We start from the raw sequence: 22,979 nt of genomic DNA on the forward strand, positions 1-22,979 counted from the left end.
TGAATCTACCAGTTAGCTCCTCTGGTAGCTAAGAGTTGAATCTACCAGTTAGCGCCGCAGGTAGCTAAGAGTTGAATCTACCAGTTAGCTCCGCTGGTAGCTAAGAGTTTAAGCTACCAGTTAGCTCCTCTGGTAGCTAAGAGTTTAATCTACCAGTTAGCTCCACTGGTAGCTAAGAGTTTAATCTACCAGTTAGCTCCTCTGGTAGCTAAGCATATGGAGCTCTGGATACGTCACCCCATGTATTGTTGTGATTGGTCGTAGTGTTATCCAGTTGCGTGCAGTGAGATTTTCAAATGTATTTATTTATTTATGAACATTTATTAGAGGATCAGCCCCATGAGATGCAACATCTCGTTTTCATGGGGGTCCTCCGGATCATGTATAGAGCAACAGAACAGCAGAACAACAGAGTAGATACAAACAAATAGGAAAAAAAACAAAACAAAAAACAGAAAAACAAACATAATAAAAAACACGCATGCACACTCTACACACACATAAGCTCTCAATGTCCCTACCCCCATCCCTATCACGTGTAGATTGTCTGAAAAACGACTAATTTAACATATAACACAATATTCCCACATATAACTGACAAAGTTGACATCACAATGGACATTTATGTACATAAGCTCATTCATATATAGCCTACACACATACATTACATGACACATATTAATTACAAATCTGAAAATCTAGAAACATAGACAAGTATTCTGAAGATGTGTTAACAGAGCAGTTCGGAACAGAGGAAAAGACGTAAGCGAGCGAATATATGCAGGAAGGCAGTTCCAGTCACAAGGAGCTCTAACACAGAAAGCATACTTCCCAACTTCTCTATTTACTCTAGGAACAGTAAAGAAGATCTGTCCATTGTGACGAAGACTATATTGTGAACTGTAAGGCACTAAATATTGCGATAAATAATATGGATATTGAAAGTAAATACATTTAAAAGTGAACTGAAGCCAATGATATTTTCTTTTGGCTGAGGGTGCAAGCCAGGACAGGTGTTCATACATTACACAATGATGTGTCCTATAGGGGCAGCAAAGGACGAATCGGCACAGGCTGTTGTATATCACATCAAGAGAATGTAGACAAGTGGCAGTAGTGTTAGCATATATAATATCTGCATAGTCCAGAATAGGTAGCAACAACTGAGAAACTATTCTTCTCCTAACCTGATAGTTAAAGCAGCCTATTGATTGATATAATGTTTTAAGCCGAAAGCTAAGTTTGTTGTTAAGCGCATGTACATGAGCTTTAAATGAAAGATCAGTTTCCAGCCAAACACCAAGATATTTAAATTTTTTGGTTGGCTCAAGTGGAGAAGAATCCAAAAAATGAAGATTAAGATCATTTCTATCTTTCTTCTGGAAAAGCATACAGTAAGATTTTGATTTATTCAGCAAGAGTTTATTAAATGACAGCCACTGCTGTACAGAATCAAAGTCATGTTGTAAATAATAATTAATGTCTGATATATTTGGTTTAGAGCAATATATAATTGTATCATCAGCGTAAAGATGAATATCACATCTTGAACAACAGAGTGGCAAGTCATTGATAAAAATGGAAAATAATAAAGGGCCAAGTGCAGAACCCTGGGGTATACCTTTATCTATACCTGTAAAATTCGACTGACTACCCCCAAAGGACACACACTGACGGCGATGATGCAAATAGGAGTTGAACCAAAGAAGAGATGTACGGGAGAGGCCAATTGAATATAGTTTATCCAAAAGCAGATAATGATCAACTAAATCAAATGCTTTTGTAAGATCTAAAAAGATGGTATGAGAGGCCGTATAGGAGGTAATTCATACTTCTGTCTTACACACACTATCATAATCTTGCCAGAATTTAACCGAGGAAAGGAGGCGCTTGTGGTTGGCAAAGCTCAACCAGGATCTACGAGGGAAAAATCTGGACAACATCCGGATTTGTTCGGCACATTTCTTGTCAGGTAAGTGAAATGTTGATTGCAGCGTGTAATGATAATACTATTTTTAATAGTAAATAGTAACATGTGGCATTAATGACTTAATATGTTATTCTGATCGTTCTCAAAATGTAGAGCTCAAATGTGTTGTATTTCTCATTGTATTCCAGGTAAAAGTCGACCTTTACCAAAAGGATGACCCAGATTGGGTGCCATCTGTTGGACTCACAGGTCAGCAAGGATGTTCACCTCAGTCAACCATAGAAACAGGGAACTCACGCTACAAGCGTCGCATGAATCGAACCCAGCAGAGACTGAATGCTGAAGCTGCTGCTGCTTCTGGTGCTGCTGCAGCAGATGCTGCTGAGACTGATGACCCCACCACTAGTGATTATGTCAGTGATCATTTTTGCTTCACAGGGACTCAAACTGAATTGACTGGTGATGTCATTGAGGCTCTGACCGCTGAACTTCAAAGTCTTAGAACTGAAAACATTCAGTTGAGCTCTGATGTTGCACATTTGTCCACTTCCTATGACCAAAGTGCCTTTGTTGATAAGGATGAAAATGTTTTATTTTTCACTGGCCTACCTACATACCAGATAATGTTAGTACTCTTCACATTCCTTAGTCCCCACCTCCCTGTGAAGAAGTCACTTGATAAGTTTATGCAGTTGATGCTGACATTGATGCGTCTTAGGCTTAACGTTTCCACAACCTTCCTGTCATATGCATTCAACGTGTCAATAGCCACTGCTTCAAGGATAATCACTGATGTCATTGATGTCATGTTTATTTGCATGAAGCCACTTATCATATGGCCAGAAAGAGAACAGTTGCAAAAAACCATGCCAATGCAATTCAGGAAACATTTTGGGAAAAAATGCGCTGTTATTATTGACTGTTTTGAGATTTTTATAGAACGTCCATCTAACCTTATAGCCAGAGCAGAAACATGGTCTTCCTACAAGCACCATAACACAGTTAAATTCTTGATTGGTATTACACCCCAGGGCACAGTCTCCTACATTTCAAATGCATGGGGAGGAAGAGTAAGTGACAAATACATAACTGAAAACTGTGGCTTTTAGACTACATACTTCCTGGTGATCTAGTTCTTGCTGACCGTGGCTTCAATATTCAGGCCACTTTAGGTTGTAGAATGGCTCATGTACAAATTCCAGCCTTCACTCGGTGGAAAGTCACAGTTAGCTCCTGTTGACTTAGAAACCACAAGGAAAATTGCCCACGCTCAGGATTCATGTTGAGCGTGTGATTGGTTGTGTGCGTGAAATATACTACTTTTTTGGGGATATTGCCAATTGATTTCTTGATGTGCAAAGATAGTGATGGTTATTGTACCATAGATAAGATTGGACTTGTCTGTTGTGCTCTGGTGAACCTTTGTCCATCAGTAGTTGATTTTGACTAAAGTGTGTTTTATATGCAGTTTGGCAATAAAATATAAATTAATCCATGTCTGGACTGTCTGTATAGCCTAAAACTTTCTAGAAAGGATTGTTAATTTACAGTCATTAATTCATTGTCATTGTATTGTTGTGGAAGAGAACACAGAATATCACTATCATCAGATCACAGATTTATTATAAGGAAAAACTATCACTTATCAGAACACTTATAAACTATACTACTATAAATTCTACTATAGTGCAATACACTCACTGTAAAACAAAATTTTGTATGTATAACTTTTGTCAGAATAGCTTTACAAAATTCTCACCAACTTGAAATCAAATGCCCAAAATATTTAAAGAACATATCAGATTTTCAAAAAGGGCCACAATTTTAAATTATTTAAATATTATTTCACCTACATTAAAACAAAGTGCCTGAAGTGCAAAACTTCACAGCGCAGCCAACAAAGTTTTTATTTTTTGTTTTATTACTTTGGAGGTTTCTTTCCTTTTTTTGGCAGAGACTGAGGTAGCTTTTGGCACTGTGGACAATACCATTTTCCCTTTGGTGCAATCTTAACATTAATGCACGAGTAGTGAAACCACTTAATATGACATTTTGCATTGTCACATAGAATCATTTTTCCAAACTCAACCTGGCCACATAAACACCAGGTTTTGTCTTGGCCACTGGCACTTGCAGCACAATCAGAGCCATGTGATTCCGCTGAGGCAAATATTCCAGGTTGTGAGGACACAGTGGCTATGGTAGATGAAAGCCTTGTATAAAACTTGCCAACTAACTCTGGCATAATGGCTGTGTCGAAAATGTTCTTGCTTTTCTGGCATATATTACCCCAGAACTCTTCATCAAATAGAATTCGCTCAACGTGCAAATCCTTTTCTGTCCAAACAACAAAATAGGCAGATTCCAGTTTGCACACCCCAAGTTGAGTTTGCACCTGGTAGAAATACTGGTGGTTTCGGTGAAGTCTCAGTTTCCCTTCACTGTCCTTCTCCAAGTAGGATACACTGTCTAACTTGTCACTTTTCACACAGAATAGACATTTCACTTCAATTACACTGACACCACAACAATCACAAGAAACAAAGCCATCAGGAGAAGCACCCAAGAATGGCACACTTGGATTTATGAAGAAACCTGTGTCGTGTACTTTCACATTTTCGTGAGATTCCTTATGTACATCTAGAAACATGTCACGTGCAAATTTCTCATGATTACATCCCCAGGTAGTGGCTTTTGATGTGAATTTGTATGACTCAGGATAGCACACACTTTTGATAAAGCTCTGTGATGGTTGTTTTGGATCAGTGCAACATGCAGTTTTCATTTTAGATGCTGTAATTCGACCAACCGAAACGAAAACCCACAGTTTAGAGGAAGCTTGATCCCTTGTAGCGGCCTCAACTGCTTTTGCTTGCTCCTCTGATACTGAAATGTCAACATCTTTGCACATGGACAATAGATCACTATAGTCCATGTGAACTGCTTCATCCTTTGCAATTCAGTCAACACAGGAGGGAAGTTTTCTCCAATCACTTTGGGGACAAAACTGTCAGAGTAAGGCTCAATAAGGGACAAAATAGCAGACTTTGATCCAGTTGCGCTAAGAGCACTGAATAATGATGACAGTTCATCACTGGTTGGCTGTGGTGTTTTCCTAACTGTATCAGTAGAAAAATCACTAGTACTTTGTTCCTTAAGTGACTGTCCATGAGCAGCATAATTCATATTGCCAACTCTTTTACTTGAGATCTCTTTCTTACAGTGAAGTCAATCTTCCGGCATTCCCTGTATTCCACCTTTGACAGTGCAGTAGGCAACAGCCAATATGCCTTTTCTTACCTCACAGTCTTTGAGTCCCTTAACTTCACTGTTTCTTCAATGAGAAACAATAATGCAGCGCACTGTGTGCAGGTCTCTCCAAGGCCAGCCATACATGTGCAGTGGGCTCCAAGTATACGACCAGACTTCTCAGCGATGATCCAGGGTTCAAGGGGTGTTTCTCGGATTGATTGAGAATGGAGTACCTATAATAACAAACAATAACAAAACGCTTATTTGCATCACTGATTCACAATTGAGGCCCCCAGGCATCTTTAACTGAAAGGGAGGCATAAGATTGATAGCTTCAGCCTAATCTCTCGATCTAATGGTGTGTGTTTTTTTTGGGTGTCAGATTGTACATATATATACATATATACATATACATATACATACATATATATACATACATACACATATATATATATATATATATATATATATATATATATATATATATATATATGATCAAATAAAATACTATGAAACTAACAATGATAGTGTACAGTGTAGATAGCAACCTGGGGGTCTTTGAAATAAAAATAAAACGATTGAGAGTCACTTGGCTACACCTTGAGTCTCGCAATGATATCATACATTTCAAGGTTTATTAAAGACGTTATTGCATTACTTACTTTGGCCTTCACAACACAACGGTCGTTGATGACTTGGTACTCATCTCCCTCACCCATCCACACACCATCTGGTTATAGGCCTCCAAACCTTTGTAGGATTTAAGGTCTTCCGCTGTGTATGGGCTGGCGAGAAAACCAGGTAGTTGACTATATCTGGATATGCAACTGAAGGGAGAATCACCCGGGTTGTCGAGAAGAAGGGACTTATAGGAGATCTGCCCACCTAATAAAACAATTTCGTAAAAAGCCTTTCTTGTGGTCCAAGTCCTTCCCTATATGCCTTTGCATCTTCGACCGCGTTTTGATGAGCTTTTCTGTTGTTTAGACATAGCTACATTCACTTTAAAGTATCCAAAGCGCACAATACTCCATTGTACTCCGCTCAGTTGTTTTCGCCGAGTGCCTCCAATAGGCGCATCCGGGTTACCGCCCAGAACGTGACGTCGGTGAAAACCCTCTATTGAAAACTTTGCAAGATCTCCACTAGCTAGCTAGTGCTAGTTAATATGATCAAGCAAGTTTGATCAAGCTGTGTGAAATAATTTCAGAAATCAGGTTTCCGAATTAAATCTGCTTACATGAGAGAGACGACACATTGTCTGTAAAGCCCTTTGATTAACCACAGTATATTTTACTGTACAATGTACATTTGACTTTGACTAGGAAAAAAGCTAGCAGCTAGCAGCAGCAGTTATGGAAGCATACTGGTAATTGTAGTACCCATTGCTGCGCCCTGTTATTAAATTTCAAACACATTGTAATTTGCTATCAGTGCGCAGCTTATTGCAACGCAGTTCTGCATTTATTGGATTTCACCTATCTTTGGGTAAAGAGAGAGTAGGCGTAGGCGTTTTACAGCAAAGATAGGTTAAATAAGAATGCTCGGTCTTGCCGAATGCTCATCTGACTGGGTGACGATATTTAGCCTGTGTGTGTCTTTGAGTACCATGAAAAGCTATATAAATAAAATGTATTATTATTATTATTATTATTATTATTATTAAAGAGTGCAATATACATGTTTACATATGTTTATTACAGTGAATAATAATCTAAATACTGCTAAGCAGGGCTCTCAAGTGCTTATTAAGCATTTTAGAATGTCACTCTTGTGTGGTGAAGCCACATATTTGTTTTATATTTCTGCAATCTGTGTGATTTGTTTCTGACTTTCATATGAATGTTTAAACCAGGCTTGGTCAGTGCTAAATATACTACTGTGATTAAAGGAGTTAAATAAAAGATGTCATTCATATAAATTCATGCATCACCTAATTTCATCATCACATACAGGCCTGGCCTCCAGGAAAGAACAGTTTGTTTAATATTTCTAATCTTGTGTTGTTCATACTATACAATGATTTATTACAGATTATCTGGCCAATGCTGGGCGTCTAAGGCCTTTGAAACGCATAGAAGACAAAGATCTCTTGGTGGAGGATATTATCATGTTTCAGCTGGTTCATCGAGTTAGTGGAGCACTTCAAAGGTTTGTGTAACTCCATTTTTTAGCAAACATAATTAACCCTTCTAAGGTGTTCTTATTTTTTGTTCCACAGCCAATGTTGGACCCACCGACCATTAGTTTTTAAATCAATACAGCCATAAACATGTATATAAAAATACTAAACAGAGGTTTACTTAAGCTCAATTACCAATGATAGATACATCATTTATGGTTCATATTTGCCATTTACTCCAATTATAAAAAAAGGTAAAAAATAAAATAGAAACAAGATTTTTCATTCATTATCATCAATCATTATCATTATTGGTGCTTATTTCTTAGAACTTAATCAGAACAGGTGAAAGTACTGGAAATGTAACAATTTTTTAACTTTGTGTGAGAATAGCAGGTACAAAGTTTCTATAGCCTACAATTATTACACTGTAATAATTACACTTGGGTCCAGTAGACCAACACACCTCATTTGTATCAGTTATGTGTAGGGGGTGTACCGGGGTGTACACTAATTAAAGTAAAAAAATAAGTTATATTTTTATGTTCTTCAAAGAAAATGAGCCAAGGCCAATGAGTTTGAGTTAGAAGAAATAATAAATAGCATCATTTTTAATTTAGCAAACATTGAAAACGGGTCCACACAGACCTGAACAGCTTACAAGGATTAAGAATAATGAAAGATTTTAACATATTTTTAAAAGTCAATGTACAACCAAACACTCTGAATAAAGGCTTGCGATGTATCATATAAAATAACTTAAAGAACATCACGTTTTAGATAGTTGTCAAAGACAAGGCCTTTTTGCATAATCAACAAACACTGAACTGTCTTATAAGTCATCCCTTTCATGTGCTGTGTGATAATTTATCCAATTTGAAAATTTATATTTGTATCTTCTCATGATACATTTTGCACAGGGTTCAGGGAGGGGATGAAGACCTTTTGGTGTTCTTGATGCAATAAGAATGCACCCAGATGCTTTCAGACCGCTGTTTTGTACGAGGCCATCCCCACTCAGCGCGGATGTACTAGAACTGTCGCAGCGGGGCAGGAACAAAAGAAGGGCAGAGGAATGTGTGCATTTTGGAGGGACTACCTGCTGGATGTTGAGGGTAAGTATTATTGCTAGTTATGGAATAAAAATCTTTTCATATGCCCTTCTGTCTGTCTTTCTTTCCTCCTTTTTAAAAAGTTTTCTACATGCTAGGTTTAATTTTTGTTTTTGGTGTTCTTTGGTGTATTTCTTTCAGAGCAAGAGGGACCCTTGCAAACTTGGGGGTATCCTGGCCTTTACGATGGGGAAGCAAATGATATTCCACCCCTGGGCTTCTCCCCATACCTTCAGTGGTTTTTCTCCATGAGCTGCCCCTCAGATAAGCGTCACATTTACCCACCGCAAACACATGCATTAACTGCCTGCGGTTGCCAGTCCTGAAAAATTCGAGGATTTTAAGGAAACTATGGATTTTGCATTAAAAAAACTCAAGGATTTGGTCAGGAATGACTTCCAAGAACTCCTTAATATACATTATTAAAATCTGTTGCCTGTTGAACTTGACTAAATTGAAGAGGCATCGTTGTCAATAACTCACCATTTCCCTAATACATTATTAATGTACTTATAAAACATTTAAAAATGGAATAATAACTTCCCCTGCTATTGTCTTGTGTACTGGTAAAATTTATATTTTAACTCCACTACATACATGGTTGAGAGAAGGCAAGGTATGTGATAGGGTGACTGATTTTATTTTTACTTGGTTTTTTAATTCACATGTTTATGTATGTATATATATATATATATATATATATATATATATATATGTATGTGTGTATATATATATATATATGTGTGTGTATATATATGTATATATATGGTGTATATATATGTATATATGTATATTTGTATATATATATATATATATATATATATATATATATATATATATATTTAATTCCTTCCTGTTCTGATATTTTTGTGAACACAGAGAGCACTTGTATGTTGGTTATGTTCTATTTTGATAACAATCAATAAAATCTATTAATAAAATGGAATAGAATAATCATTTGACTAAAAAGAAAAACTTTTCACTGGCCTTTTATTAACCTTTATTAATTGCCTTGACAACAATGAAGTTGCTCACTGATAGAGATCACTAGGCTAAAAAAATAATAGAATGCCATGGTTACCGTCATTGGCTAGTGGGTCTACAGTTTCTAGAATTCTGTTCATAACTGTTTAATTGAAAATAAAGTCATTTTCTGGAACAACAACATTGAAGTCTCAAAATGTACTGGGAGGGGGGTCTTCATTCATTTCAGCGTTGTCACTCCTAACTAAAATGTTCTGCACTGCTGCGCGCAACTCGGATCGCGAGCCCGTGTAAAATGATAGAAATTAAGGTCCCGTCAGGTCCCGTCGGGTCCTGTCGGGTCCCGTCAGGTCCTGTCAGGTCCTGTCGGGTCCCGTCGGGTCCCGTCGGGTCCCGTCGGGTCCCGTCGGGTCCCGTCGGGTCCCGTCGGGTCCTGTCGGGTCCCGTCGTGTTCGGTCAAAGATCTTCAGCTCTACACCAAAGCTTCCCTGATTGTCATCCTCTTCAAACTGCTGGTTAATCAAGAGCAAGAAAGAGATGGTCCGAGTATGTTTGTTTGTTTGTTTCTTTTGTTTGTAAAGCGTCTTTGAGTTCCATGTAAAGCGCTATATAAAACTTATGTATTATTATTATTATGATAATTATAACCATTGAGCTCAGAAATTAATCTTTCCAAAATGTCATGTCCCAAATTGTCAGTTTCCCTCACAATTCTCTGAACACACCGCAGTGTATCAGTGAAAAAGATAGTAATGTTTTCCTCATCACCATATACTTCCACAAACAAAAACTGACCTTGAAAAAGAAACTAAATAAAATAAGAATAAATGTTTTCGTCCAAAAAGGTTGTTTTTTTCCTTAAAGTTTATGCTGCTTGATTTAATCATTCCTTCCTTCCGTGGTGACTAGCTTACTTTCCTTCATCCATACTATACTTTACTAACTTATCCTCTTTCTCTCATACATACATGTAAAAGGATTATAATAGTGTGTGTGTATGAGTATAGCGGTGTATATGCAAGATTATGATAGTGTGTGTAAGACAGAAGTATGAATTACCTCCTATACGGCCTCTCATAAGATGGCACCAGTACACATATTATTATCAAAACTAGAAAAAATATCATTTGTAAATTTCAAAAGAGCAGTGGTAGTTGAGAAATGTTTCCTGAAACCTGACTGGCATTGAGATAGTAAATCATTAAGAGACAAATGGTTAGATAATTGATCAAAGATAATTTTTTCAAAAATGTTTACGATACTATTAATTATTGAGATAGGTCTGTAATTGTTCATATTTAGGGTGTCCCCTCCTTTATGTAATGGAATAACTTTTGCGCACTTCCATGCCAGAGGCACTTCACAAGTTAAAAATGACAAGTTAAAGAGTTCAGCCAATGGAGAAGATAGAACATGTGAAGAAAGTTTGATAAACTTACCCTCAATGCTGTCAGGGCCAGGTCCACTACTAGAGGATAGCTTGCTAATGGCCAGCTGGACATCAGCTGAGCTAACCTGTTGGAATTTGAAAGAACTATCGTAGGGCTGAGGATTAACAGTCGACTTTGAAAGATAGAGCGATGACTGTACCTGCGGTGTTTGGGAGAAATGCAGACTAAATGTATTGGAGATCACTGCTGGATCATTAACAATTTCATTATTGATTGTCATGTTACTCGTAGTACTGTTGGACTTACCAAGTAAGGTATTCATTTTTTTCCAAAATTGTTTAGGATTACTGAAGTCATTGGACAAACTATTTCTGTAGTAATTGGCTTTAGCATTTCTTGTTTGGGTGGTACACGTGTTTCGTAGCCGTTTGTATTCCTCCCAATCACTAGCAAGTTTTGTATGTTTGTGTTTATTCCAAGCCCTATCCCGCTGTTTAAACAGACTGATAAGATCCCCATTTACCCAAGGTAGATGATGACCTTTAACCTTAATAGTTGTCCATGGGGCATGCTTATCAATAACTTGCAAAATTCTGTATAAAAGAAATTCCATGCAGCTTCCATATCAGGAATTAGGCAAAATCTATTCCAATTTATCCTACTCACATCATATATAAATAAATCACTGTTAAATAATTTCCTGTCACGGATCCTAATATATTTAGGAGAAAGATGAGGAGTTGAAATTTTCCAAATGCAATATATGATTGAATGGTCGCTGAAACAGTCCGAGAGAACACCAGATTTTATTATTCTGTTGGGGTGTGTGACTAATATCCAATCAAGAAGAGTTTTACTACTTGGACTGATTCTTGTAGGCTCTTTAATAATTTGTGTAAAATTTGAACCATTGAACATGTTACGTTCAGTGAGAGTACAAGGATCAGTCCAATTTAAATTGAAGTCCCCCAACAGCACAATTTGTGATGTGTCACCAAGCGATGAAACAGTGGCAAGGATATTTTGAACAGACTCCATCCTAGGAGATGTAGGTGGGTGATATATATTGCCAATTATTAATTGTTTGTTTGCATGAAGAATAACCTTTACAAAGATACCTTCAAAAAGCTCAGGAATCACTTTCGGAATAATTAATTGTGATTTCAAATTTGATGAAATGTAAGTGGCGACCCCGCCTCCCCTGGATCCTCTATCTAACCTGTATATGATGTAGTTGTCCAATTTAACATTGGAGTCTGCAATATTTTCATTTAGCCAGGTTTCAGATAATGTTATAATATTAGGATTATAATAAACAAGCCATGCCCTTAGTTGATCAATTTTAGGAACTAAACTGCGAATGTTTAAATGAATTACATGAAGACCTTTACCCATTGCTTACAGTTTGAGAAGCAAATGCCAAAGTAAAGCCAACTGGCCATGGCTGATTTACAATAATTGAAGTGATTAGGGTAAGGACAATATGAGAGCAAACCATCATACATACCGCACCCGCCCACACACACACACACAAAAAAAATAAATAAAATAAAATAAAAAAACACAATCCAACAAAATAAACAAAATCTTGCATCGAGACAAATCAAAATTAACATGCTCGCTCCCCTAAACATAACACAACTGAGCTTAATCAATCATATTACTTACTTTATTATATATTGCTAAATAAATTAAAGAGAATCACAATGGATTTAACAAGTTAAAGCTCAGTGAGATAGGACAACAAAACAGCATACTATTACCAACTAAAGATTGGCAAGCCTCCAAGCCATAAGAAGGCAGAAAGTTAATCAAAAAATCAAAACAAGTCGCACATGAAGACGTCTCTTATCCGTAAATGGAGTGACGTCAAGCGCTAAACAGCGCGTCATACCGTACGGAAGTAAACAAAACCAGCATGAGTCAAGACAAAGGTGAAGTATCAATCTTCCAAATTGAGTGGATCAATAGAATCGATAAACTTGGACGCCTCACTTGGCTCAGTAAACAGGTTATGATCGGAACCTCTTGTCAGCTTGATGATGGCTGGATATAACAGGAAAGCTTGAAATCCCAAGGTGCGAGCCCTGTTCATTATAGGGAAGCAAGGACGTCTGCGTCGAGCGGTGGCATCGCTATAGTCTGCAGTAAAGCGAATTGCTTGGCCGTCCACTGTCACCGGCGACCTCCTTGCGGATCCCAAAATCCGATCTCTGTCGGCAAAGCGAAGACAATTCAGGAGCCCCACGCGGAGGACCAACGCGATGTGCTCGAGTAAGCTCCGGAGGGCTGCTGTTCAATTCAGGAAACCATTTGAGAAGGCTACGCACCATATAGTCCAAGGCCTGATCTTCTTCCGCTCCTTCTTTCAGGTTTATAATTCGGAGATTGTTCCTCCTACTCCGGTCTTCCATCGAAGTAAGTTTCTGTTGAAGTTTCTCCATGGTGTCTTTATGTTCAGTAGTAGTATCCTCGACTCGCTTCATTCGTGTTTGTAGAGAGGTTGTAATCTCACGCTGGGATTCCAAATCTTTGGAATGTTGATCGAGTGTCAGTTTAATAGAGTCCAGCTGATTTTCCAAACGTTCAAAGCAATCTCTGGCTTTTTTGTCGGCTTCGGAAAAAAGCTTTTGCAGAGTTTCTTCCAGAGACGCCATAGATAGTCCACCACACCAGGTAGTGACAGTGTTTTCAGCCTGTAAATTTGCCGACTCTTTTGTGTTTTTCCTTGTCCCAGGCATGATCAAAGTCATAAAAGCACAAATTCGAAAACCATGAAGCAGCAACTGCGCTTGGAGATCTTGATTTGCTGTTTTAAAGAATTTTAGTCAGGGAGAGCTGTGAGCTGTAAGCTACTATGCCTCTACTCCGCCATCTTGGAAATGCATGCTTGGTGCGCCCCTCGAGTTGGGTCATTTTCATTACTCAATGCCAGACCCTTAATCTTTTGGATTTGGGTCTGGATTTCCAGGCTAATAAACCAGAGGAAGGTCTGGCAAAAGACTAAACCCAATCAGGAAGCATATATATAGATGTCTGCATCATTGTTTCCAAAGATCTCCATTTCTGTCTAGACTAAAACGCAACCCTGGAGATTTCAAACCTAAACAGGGTCAGCAGTGTTTCCAAATGACTAGAAAACGTCGTAGCGTTTGCGTGCTCCGTGTTCGTGTTGCTTTCCTCCGGACAGATTATCACTACTATTTTTTTTAATTTATCAGCGATGAGATCCCCCACCAGGATGCTGGTGTCTTAAAATAATAGCTGGATTTACATAAAAAATACTAAGCATATGTATGCGTTCATGTTTGTGTGGGCATTTTGATTTTAAAGAACAACATCAGGAAACTTAATGCTGTTACATTCTACAAAAAAGAGGATATTGCAAATAAGCAGACTTACAAATATAGCGTAATATTACACATTTCATTCATGCATTTTCCTTCTTGTTTGCAGTTTGTGGCATGTTTCCAGGTTCGTATTCGACATTGAAGACATTAAAACTACAATAAATATGTTGCTGATCTCGCTGTGGAAACAAGCCAGAGCTCAAATTACCAAAAAAGAGCAGCGATTTTCTTTTGATGCGTCATCACCCCACACACAAAACACACCAACACCTCAGCGGGAGAAAATCCAAGTTGGAAAATAAGAAGCACTGTGAATAATGTAGGGGAAAGATGAAAGCTCAGCGTGGCTCAAAAATCCTACAACTGCGGAGAGAAATCTCTTGTTCCCAATGCTTTCGGTGAAAGATCTAAGTGTGCTGCAGCACAGTGATGTGGAGAGGCAGCGTCATCATCTTGTGACTCATCACCACAAAAAAAAGCAAAAACCAAAGCTGCCGTACTGAATGTAAACCAGTAAACAAGAGGAAAAAATTCAACTATAAAAAAGAAGTGATTTTGCGTAAGCAGATTGTGATAGATGATGAAAAACAAATCAATGCTATTTTCCGTTATACTTCCTGACCAGTCGCGATTTCTGTAAGACTGCAAGGGAAGCTCGGCTTCCCCTAAAATGTCAAAAAATGAATGGACAAACATGTACTATTGTGTTAACATTTTATTGACTAAAAATGCGTTAGAACATGTTCATCTCAAAGACGAGCTGACTCGATTTCCTTCTCATACATTCCCGTAGCGTCTCAGTGCATTTTGAGACCAATCACACTCCACAATACTGAAACTCTTACGACAACTGTGGTGTTCGTGTAATTGAGAACTCATAAAAGCAACTTCAAACAACTTCTGTTGCATGTCATCACTCCTCTCTTTCCACTCATTTCCTCTCACTTTTTTATTATCTCTGATATAAATCAGAGTTTTCAAACTGTGAGAGCCACATAGGGAGAGACGTAAAGATATATGAGGTGAGTTGCATGCCAGGAAACCACGGTACCCAGAGCGCCTGATTGCTGCAATTTGCATCAGAAATCCTACGCCTTCTTCTTGAGTGCATATTGCACTTCACAAGGATATCATTATCCCTGACGGAAATATATATGCAAAGACTTGACTTACTTCAGTATCAAAGTAATCCACTGATAGGTGTCTGTGTATTATAAACAGGAACTACTAAAAGTAAAACTTTTAATGGTGGGTTTGTGTCACATTTCTCTAAGGATGAACCCACAGTGTCAGAAAACCTCAGATCTAAATGTGCAAAAATCCTTTTAGATGGGTGTCCTTGTTTCGGTTTTGTTGCAGCAAAATGCACAAATTATCGTTTTGTCTCAGTATTTCAATCCTGTGTCTTTTTGTGGCTATAGTCTACCTGTCATCCAGTGCGTTGCCCTTATGTTCATTATATTCTCCTGACTGTCGAGACTAAAGATTCTGTGTAAGATGGTGGAAATATTCATTGTATTTTGTGTGAATTATTTTTTAGATCCCCTTCATTTCAAAGTCTGTTTCCATCTTGAGCTTGAGCCAAGAGGCCTGATGGTGGAGCACAAATGTAGGTGGAGGGGGTCACCAGAATCAGAAGGTTTCATCCTCTAACATGGACCTCCAATGTACCCAAAGTTTTGTCGGCTAAATTGAACCGCAACGACGGCTAAACCTAACTGCTACCATGCTACCCCCTGCATCCATCTTTTCAGCTATTGCCATCTGGCAGGAGACTGATGGGTCCAATGGCCAGGAAAAACGGGTACAAGAGGTCCTTTGTCCCTGCTGCATGTAACTAGGACTACAGTTGAAAATTAGCCAACTGGCTAACACTGGCGCATTTACAGAAATGTTGATTAATGTGCATTGTCCTAATCAAATAAATAAATCTATAATCCTGAATCAAGGCATACTCAAATAACTCCTCTCCCTTCTCACTCATGCACCATCCAGTCAGGGTGACAATGATGATGATGAGAATGATCAGGACTGAGAAGTGTACTATTATCTATTCATGCATGTTTTCTTTCTTTTAATTACTTATTTTAGATTTTATGTAACTACACAATTTAACTTATAAGGTCTGTGTGCTGAGTTTTAAGTATATTTATGTTGCCGGAGTGCCAAAGATGAATTTCCAGTGTATATAAATTCAGTGGACAATAACGTTTTTATCTATCTATCTATCTATCTATCTATCTATCTATCTATCTATCTATCTATCTATCTATCTATCTATCTATCTATCTATCTATCTATGTGACCGGTTGTCGCCGTAATTCCGTAGGATGTACGAATAGTTGAGCGTAACATCGAACGATATAATATGAAGCCGTTCATGAGATTACATTGCATGAAACAAAAAACAGCTTTAAATGAAGTGAAAAACGGTGGTTACAACACAGAGAACTATCCCAGTAACACTGCCTGACATGCTGTAGAATTGAAAATAACTTTTGACATTTTGATCTGGTACTGTACCTGTTGGAGCCGACCGCTGCCAAACGTACCAAGAGTGTCGAGCAGCATGAAAGAAGAACTCTCCTCTGATCCTCCCGCTGCTGTCAGATCTCTCTGATGTTACTCTTTTTTGACATCTCTAATTGACTTTCTTGTTGAAAACCTCAACCTGCCTCATCTTCTTCTACCTCGGTGAGTGCTTCTCTGACAGAATGGCTTTCTGAACAGCCCTCGGGAGCTTTGGACGTGGGGGGAGGCTGTGAAGGGGTCGTCAAAGTTTTCCAATTAAAAAGAGTCTTCTACGCAAACTCCAAGCTGCATTGCATTTTTGTCCGATTCATGTGGCTGTGATGGATTCTCCACGTATAATGGTTTCATTTCAAAGGAGTGAAAAATGGTGTTTTTATGACTCTTATACTAATTGTTGTTAATAGATCTTTTTGTGGCTGATACTGACTTTTTCTTTTCTTTTACGCTGCTTGTTTATTGCCCTGTGCCGGAGATGGTTGAGTCCTATAAGTACTTGGGGACTTACTTACTTGGGCCTGTTACTCCGAGAAGGAGCATAGGCCACTGACAATATTTCTCCAACTCGTCCTGTTCTGTGTCAGCTTCTCCAGATATGGCCATCTGTAGCCAGCTCTTTCCATTTCGGCTGTGACACTCCTAATCCAGGTGTTTCTTGGTCTCCCTCTACCACGTTTGCCCTGTGGGTTCCACTGCAGGGCTTAGCGTGTGATGGAATTCTTCGGTTTCCGCAATGTGTGCCCAATCCATCCCCCATTTTCGTTTCTTTATTTCCACTTCTATCGCAGGCTGCTTTGCTCTTCCCCACAGCTCTTCGTTCTTTATTTTATCAGGCCATCTGATGTTAAAGGGATATTTCACCGCCAGAAAGATGAATATATCTTTAAATTGGGTCACTTATGTAGTAGAAATGTGTAGAAATCCGTGCCTTCTAGGCCGAGAAAAGCCAGATGTGTGGATGAAAGACACACAAATCCCAGAATGCACTTGCTTCGCTTCACTACGAGGCCACCCCAAGCCACGCCTACCGCTTACAGAGAGGCAGCCAAAACAACATTTCACTGTGGCTCAAGTGATGTTACACATTTAAGCAATGCTTTAGCAAGCTTCGGGTAAAGACAACAGTCCAACCTCCACTGGGCGGGTTGAAAACATGCGGAAGTAGCTCCTACTACTGGCTGTAGTCCATTGCCTCTGTGCAAAAAAATCTTTTTTTTTCAGACCCACAATACAGAGATCTCTCGTCTCAGGGGGGACATGAGGGAGGGAAGCACGGTCATTCGAAAATACTACCGTGTTTCTACTGATACAAAGCTTAATGCTAGAATACGTCTGAGGTAGTGGTTGGTGAAGAACTTGTTCAGGAGGTTCTTTGTTGTTTTTTCCACGTCTCAGATCCGTAGAGGAGTATGGTTTTTATGCTTGAGTTGAATAGCCATATTTTGGTATTGCGTGTGATGTTACGTACTCTCCATATGGCCCCCATCATGCCAAATGCATCTCTTGCCTTGCCTATTCTCCTCTTTACATCTCCTTACAGACGCGCGGGACACATCAAATTGCCTCTTGAGGGATAATAAAGCTCTCTGATCTCTCTGGACTTTGAACTGTAATGTACAAAAGGACACCCCGAAAGGCTGCTGTAGATCGTAAGAGTATTAAAGGCTGACGTTTTTCGTGTAGGATGGATTTAGAGGACTTAGGTCACGGATTTAAAAAAAAAAAAAATTGGACTGAAAGCTGTAGGAAAAATGCATCATGTTAAGAAGAACCAGCAGCTGAAGCCTGAGAGTGGAAGAGACAGAGTGCTTACATGAGCCAGTTGTCCTCCCTTTCCAAATGAAATCAACCCAATGGACAATTCCCAGTCAGTATTTATATGAGCAGTAAATCAGATGAAGGGATAATGTGTCCTGTTTACATGCTGCAGAGCCTGTAAACAGATGCAATGAACAAATCCAGCTCTGCAACACGAATGATCAATGAACCTGCAGAGATAGTTACTGGCTCGGCTTCAAACTAAAAATATCTGCCTGATTAATGAAAATAATTGAATCAGAATAAATGATTTCTGCAGTTATTAAACTGGAGAAGGAGAGCCAGCTGTGCCACAATGCCGATAAAGATGTTCTTGGAGCTGCCCCAGCGGCATTCACTGAAAACAAATCCTCTGCACTTTGCTGTAGCCTTTGTTGCAATAAATATATGTTTGCCAGTGGGACATTATTGAGTGCGGGAATCATGCATGAGGGTTTCCGAGTTCTGGAGTTTGTCATCATTATAAGCATAAGAGAAGGCTTATTGAAACATGGTGGCAGCGGTGGAGTTTAACTCCTGATACATTTATTTTACAGTAACATGTAGGGGAATTTGGGCTCTTTTTAACAATGTAGTTAGGGACACTGGAAATCAGCCATAAACCCAACAATGCAGGAGTGGAAACTCCTCATGGGTCAGACAGCATCATATGAGGTTATGCTGGCTAGGATAAGGGACAAAGAGCCTGGGACACTGGGGATTTGGGATTACTTTACGGTCCACCTGACTTCTAACTAGTAGCCTGATTATGAGATCGTAACTGGATGTTTTATGCCTATATTCATTTAATTTGTTTGATTGTTTTATTTAACTAATACTACTGTACTTTTTGTCTGCTCAGCTTGTACATTTTTTTCACATTCCTTGTGACCAGTATAACTGACTGAAATGTTATTTCACTATCTGACCTTCTCGCCTTATTTGTCTTCTGTAAGCTGTACCATATGAGCAGTTTTTTGTCATCTTTGCAAACAAAAAATTGAATTGCACAAAAAAAACAATGTAGTTAGGGAAGCAGACAGACATTTACGTCTAACACAGTGAGATTCCAAGGGAAGTAGTGCCAACCGACGGCCGTACTGCCTCCTATATTAACTGATATCAGAAATTTTAGGAATTTCTCCCAGCAAAGTAGTCTGCTAGCTTGCTCAATCTTGTCTAAATGGTGGTCTGATGAACAGTAAAACATCAAACTCACTCTCACCTAAAGCTGTTTAATGCTGTGGCGATATGACGCGCCGAGCCGCACGCCTCCAAGATTTTGTAACTACGCAGACAACCCGTTCTCACTCCGAACTCGTAAAATTCGGACCTTTGGGTAGTGGCTGTCGGCGTCGGTCAGAGAGGCGTCCAGCTCCGGTCAGTTTTTAATTAGCCTACATTAGTAACAGTTCATTTTGTTACGGTATGAACTTAATCTTAGGAAAGTCTAAACAATGTAAGACCTTTGTAACAAAATCCAAGACTTTGTATCAAATGCAAGGCTTTATTAATAATAATATAAATAATATTTCTCCAAAGTTGACAGGTAGGCTACGTAAATTAATTAATTTCACAATTTCACCTTTCTACATCAAATCCGTTTACCTTTGCAAGCACCGTCCTCCCCCGGGGGAACCCATAGATACATGGGGGAAACCAACCAAACTAAATGGGAATGAGGGAGGAATAACACTTGCATCTGATGCTTTCGTTTTACTATCAGTAGCCGATGTCCCCGCTTGACATTAGAGGAAGGAACCAGACGCTGTGATTGGTCAAACTCTTCTTTAGTTTTTTTTTTTCCAGCATGCTCGTGGCTGTTACCCTGTTTTAGCCATAGGTTTTAGCCGCCTACTATCATTAAGTGTTAGACTGAGACGGCTATTGCACGTCAACGAGTGAACTCAAAGCAGTCACCTGATTTTCGCGTAGTTTAAAGTGACAAATCGTATCACCGTATTTTGATGTCAAAATGCGTATCTACTACGCAAAATGCGTACAGGTTGGCAGGTCTGTGAGAGGGTCAAAGTTTAAGATGAAAACATGGACAACAGCCAGAAACTAGTTGAGGTCTATTTTAATGTCCACAGTGTTAGCATGGTTAGCATCGCTAAGCCTCTGTCCTGATTGACAGGTCCTAAAGCATCCCCTGCTTTATCATCTGATTTAAAATAAATGGGAGCATCATTTACTAAATGAACATCATGCTGTGTTGAAGAAGACTTGAAACTAGCAATTGAGACCATAAACTCATTATGAAAATGTTTACTGAGGTAATAAATCAAGAGAGAAGTAGGCTCTTTTTCTCATAGACTTCTATAGAAACTGACTTCTGTTTGCTGCTGGAAGTCAGAGAGAATGCAGCTTTAAGGAGCTTCAGCGTTGGCTTCACTTCTCCGACTCCATTATCCAGTCTGTGGTTGTAACGCTGTGCCAAGTTGAGCGTGTGTTGAGCACAGTTAAGCGCATTGAGCAAGAAAACTGAGTAATATTTAACATAATAGCAAGCATGCAAATACATATTTGCATTTATAGAGCACAGAATAGATTTTTGTGTGCTCAAACTAAATCATTTTTTTTGCTTGTGCATAATTTCCCTTCAAAATGTAATTCATGTGATTGCAAAATAGATGTTTCTGTGCCTCTAAATCTACCACTGCTCGCTCAGGAATGAATGAGGCCCACAGATAAGACCGTACGTTGCCTGCATCCTCTTATCTTATGTGATCGCTAAAGAGGAGTCTGTGAAAGCAGAAGGTAAACACAATATTTGTTTAAGGTCTCGTTGGATATGAGATCTGCTCCGATAACAGCCCCCGGTGGTCCGAAGCAATCTCTTTGCACAGGAAGTGTTCATTTCCTCTACAGGCTGAAAGTAATTACCCGGCTGTGAGTGTTGCGTGTACCTGATGGGATTTCACTCATTTAGTTTTTTTTTTTTTTTTTTAAACAAAGCTAATATCTTTATATCGCAAGAGCTGGATCCACGAGAGGAGATCTCTGCAGGTCCGTCTGTTCTTTGGTCCTCAGTAAGACGCCGTAGCGAGGACCGGACAGACACAGCCAATCAAATTGCTTCATTTTAAACCACCGCTGCATAAAGAAGTACTGTAATTTCCTTCTTTCCTGTGATGGCCCTGCCCCAGTATCAGCCATAACGACAGCAGATAACTTCTAAAATAAAATTTAAATTTAAATTTAAAATACAATTAGGCCTTTAAAAAGAAATCGTCTGCTACCCTGCTTTCCCGGTGTTACGCCAAAATCTTTGACCCGTCAGAATGTGTGCTCTGTAGCGCCGTCTACCTGCAGTCAACCATTTTGTGACTTTGCGGGAAAAATCAGACCCGAGCAGAGGCATTAATAAAAACTATATAAAAATAGCGTTAGGGCCCTATCCTGCACCCGCACAGCGCAAAGCCCGACCCAAGTGTCTTTGCCAGTTTAAGATCGACCTAGTTGTCAGTTTCCCATCCAGTGCCCACGTCTGGTTGGAGCGCTATCCTATTGCTTGCAGAGGGAATTTGAAAGACAACCGTTTATCCCGCCCCTCAGATTGACCTCCATCAATGGTGAGTTCCCAGACCTCAACATCTGGATGTGGGTCTGGCTTGTCAGGGTAGGACTGTTCATGGTTGAGAGGAGATTCCTCTCACTTCCTGTCTCCTTGTCTAACTGCATTTATTAGATGAAACCTTTGATATCTTTTATAGAATAGTATAGTCAGATTAACAACTGAGTCATATTCACATGAATTTCAATGGTTTAATTAAGTTCTTTTTTTGGAAAGAAATGATATTAAGTTTGAAACATGTAGCGGAAAACTTTTAATTATCAACTCTCAGATTGAAATCCCTGTTTGATAACTTTCTATTTTTGGAAAAAAAGTTCACGGGCTGTAATAAATCAAAGTAGCTCCCCTCGCTCTTCCACTATGATATTTTCAGACTGATGTTTGTTGGATCTTTGATGTCAGAAGTTTCAAGATGTGTCCCAGTTCCCAACCTGCCTCTTTTTGTTAGATCTCTGAATTTAAAAAAAGGTAACAAACCTCATCGGATTAAAGTAACATCACATACACATGTTGTCCACATGGCTGCCCGTCTTAAAGGGGAAGGGTCGGCCGGTAACAAATCACGTAAAAGGAGAAGAGTGTGAGTTTACTTTTCTATTTTACTATCAAGCAGCAAAAAAGTTGTAGCGCTATCATCGCACCTCCTGTGCTGTGACCAATCGTGCAACCCTAGGTGTCGTGCACCACAGAGGTCAGAAACTCCTGTAGAAAAAAATAAAAAAAGACATGTGGCTGCAAAATCTGATTGGCTGGTAACTTTAGAAATGTAACATCCATGTTAAGCCAAAGTTAATTTAAAGCCCTGGTATTTTTTTTCAGGCCTTTTATTTTGAAAGGACAGCGCAGACATGAAAGTTGGGGAGAGAGAGAAGGGCAATGACATGCAGCAAAAGGCAGCAGGTCGGATCTGAACCCGCGGTCATTGCGTCGAGGAC

The sequence above is a fragment of the Perca fluviatilis genome, chromosome 8 (assembly GCF_010015445.1).
Source record: "Perca fluviatilis chromosome 8, GENO_Pfluv_1.0, whole genome shotgun sequence".
Lineage (NCBI taxonomy): Eukaryota > Metazoa > Chordata > Actinopteri > Perciformes > Percidae > Perca > Perca fluviatilis.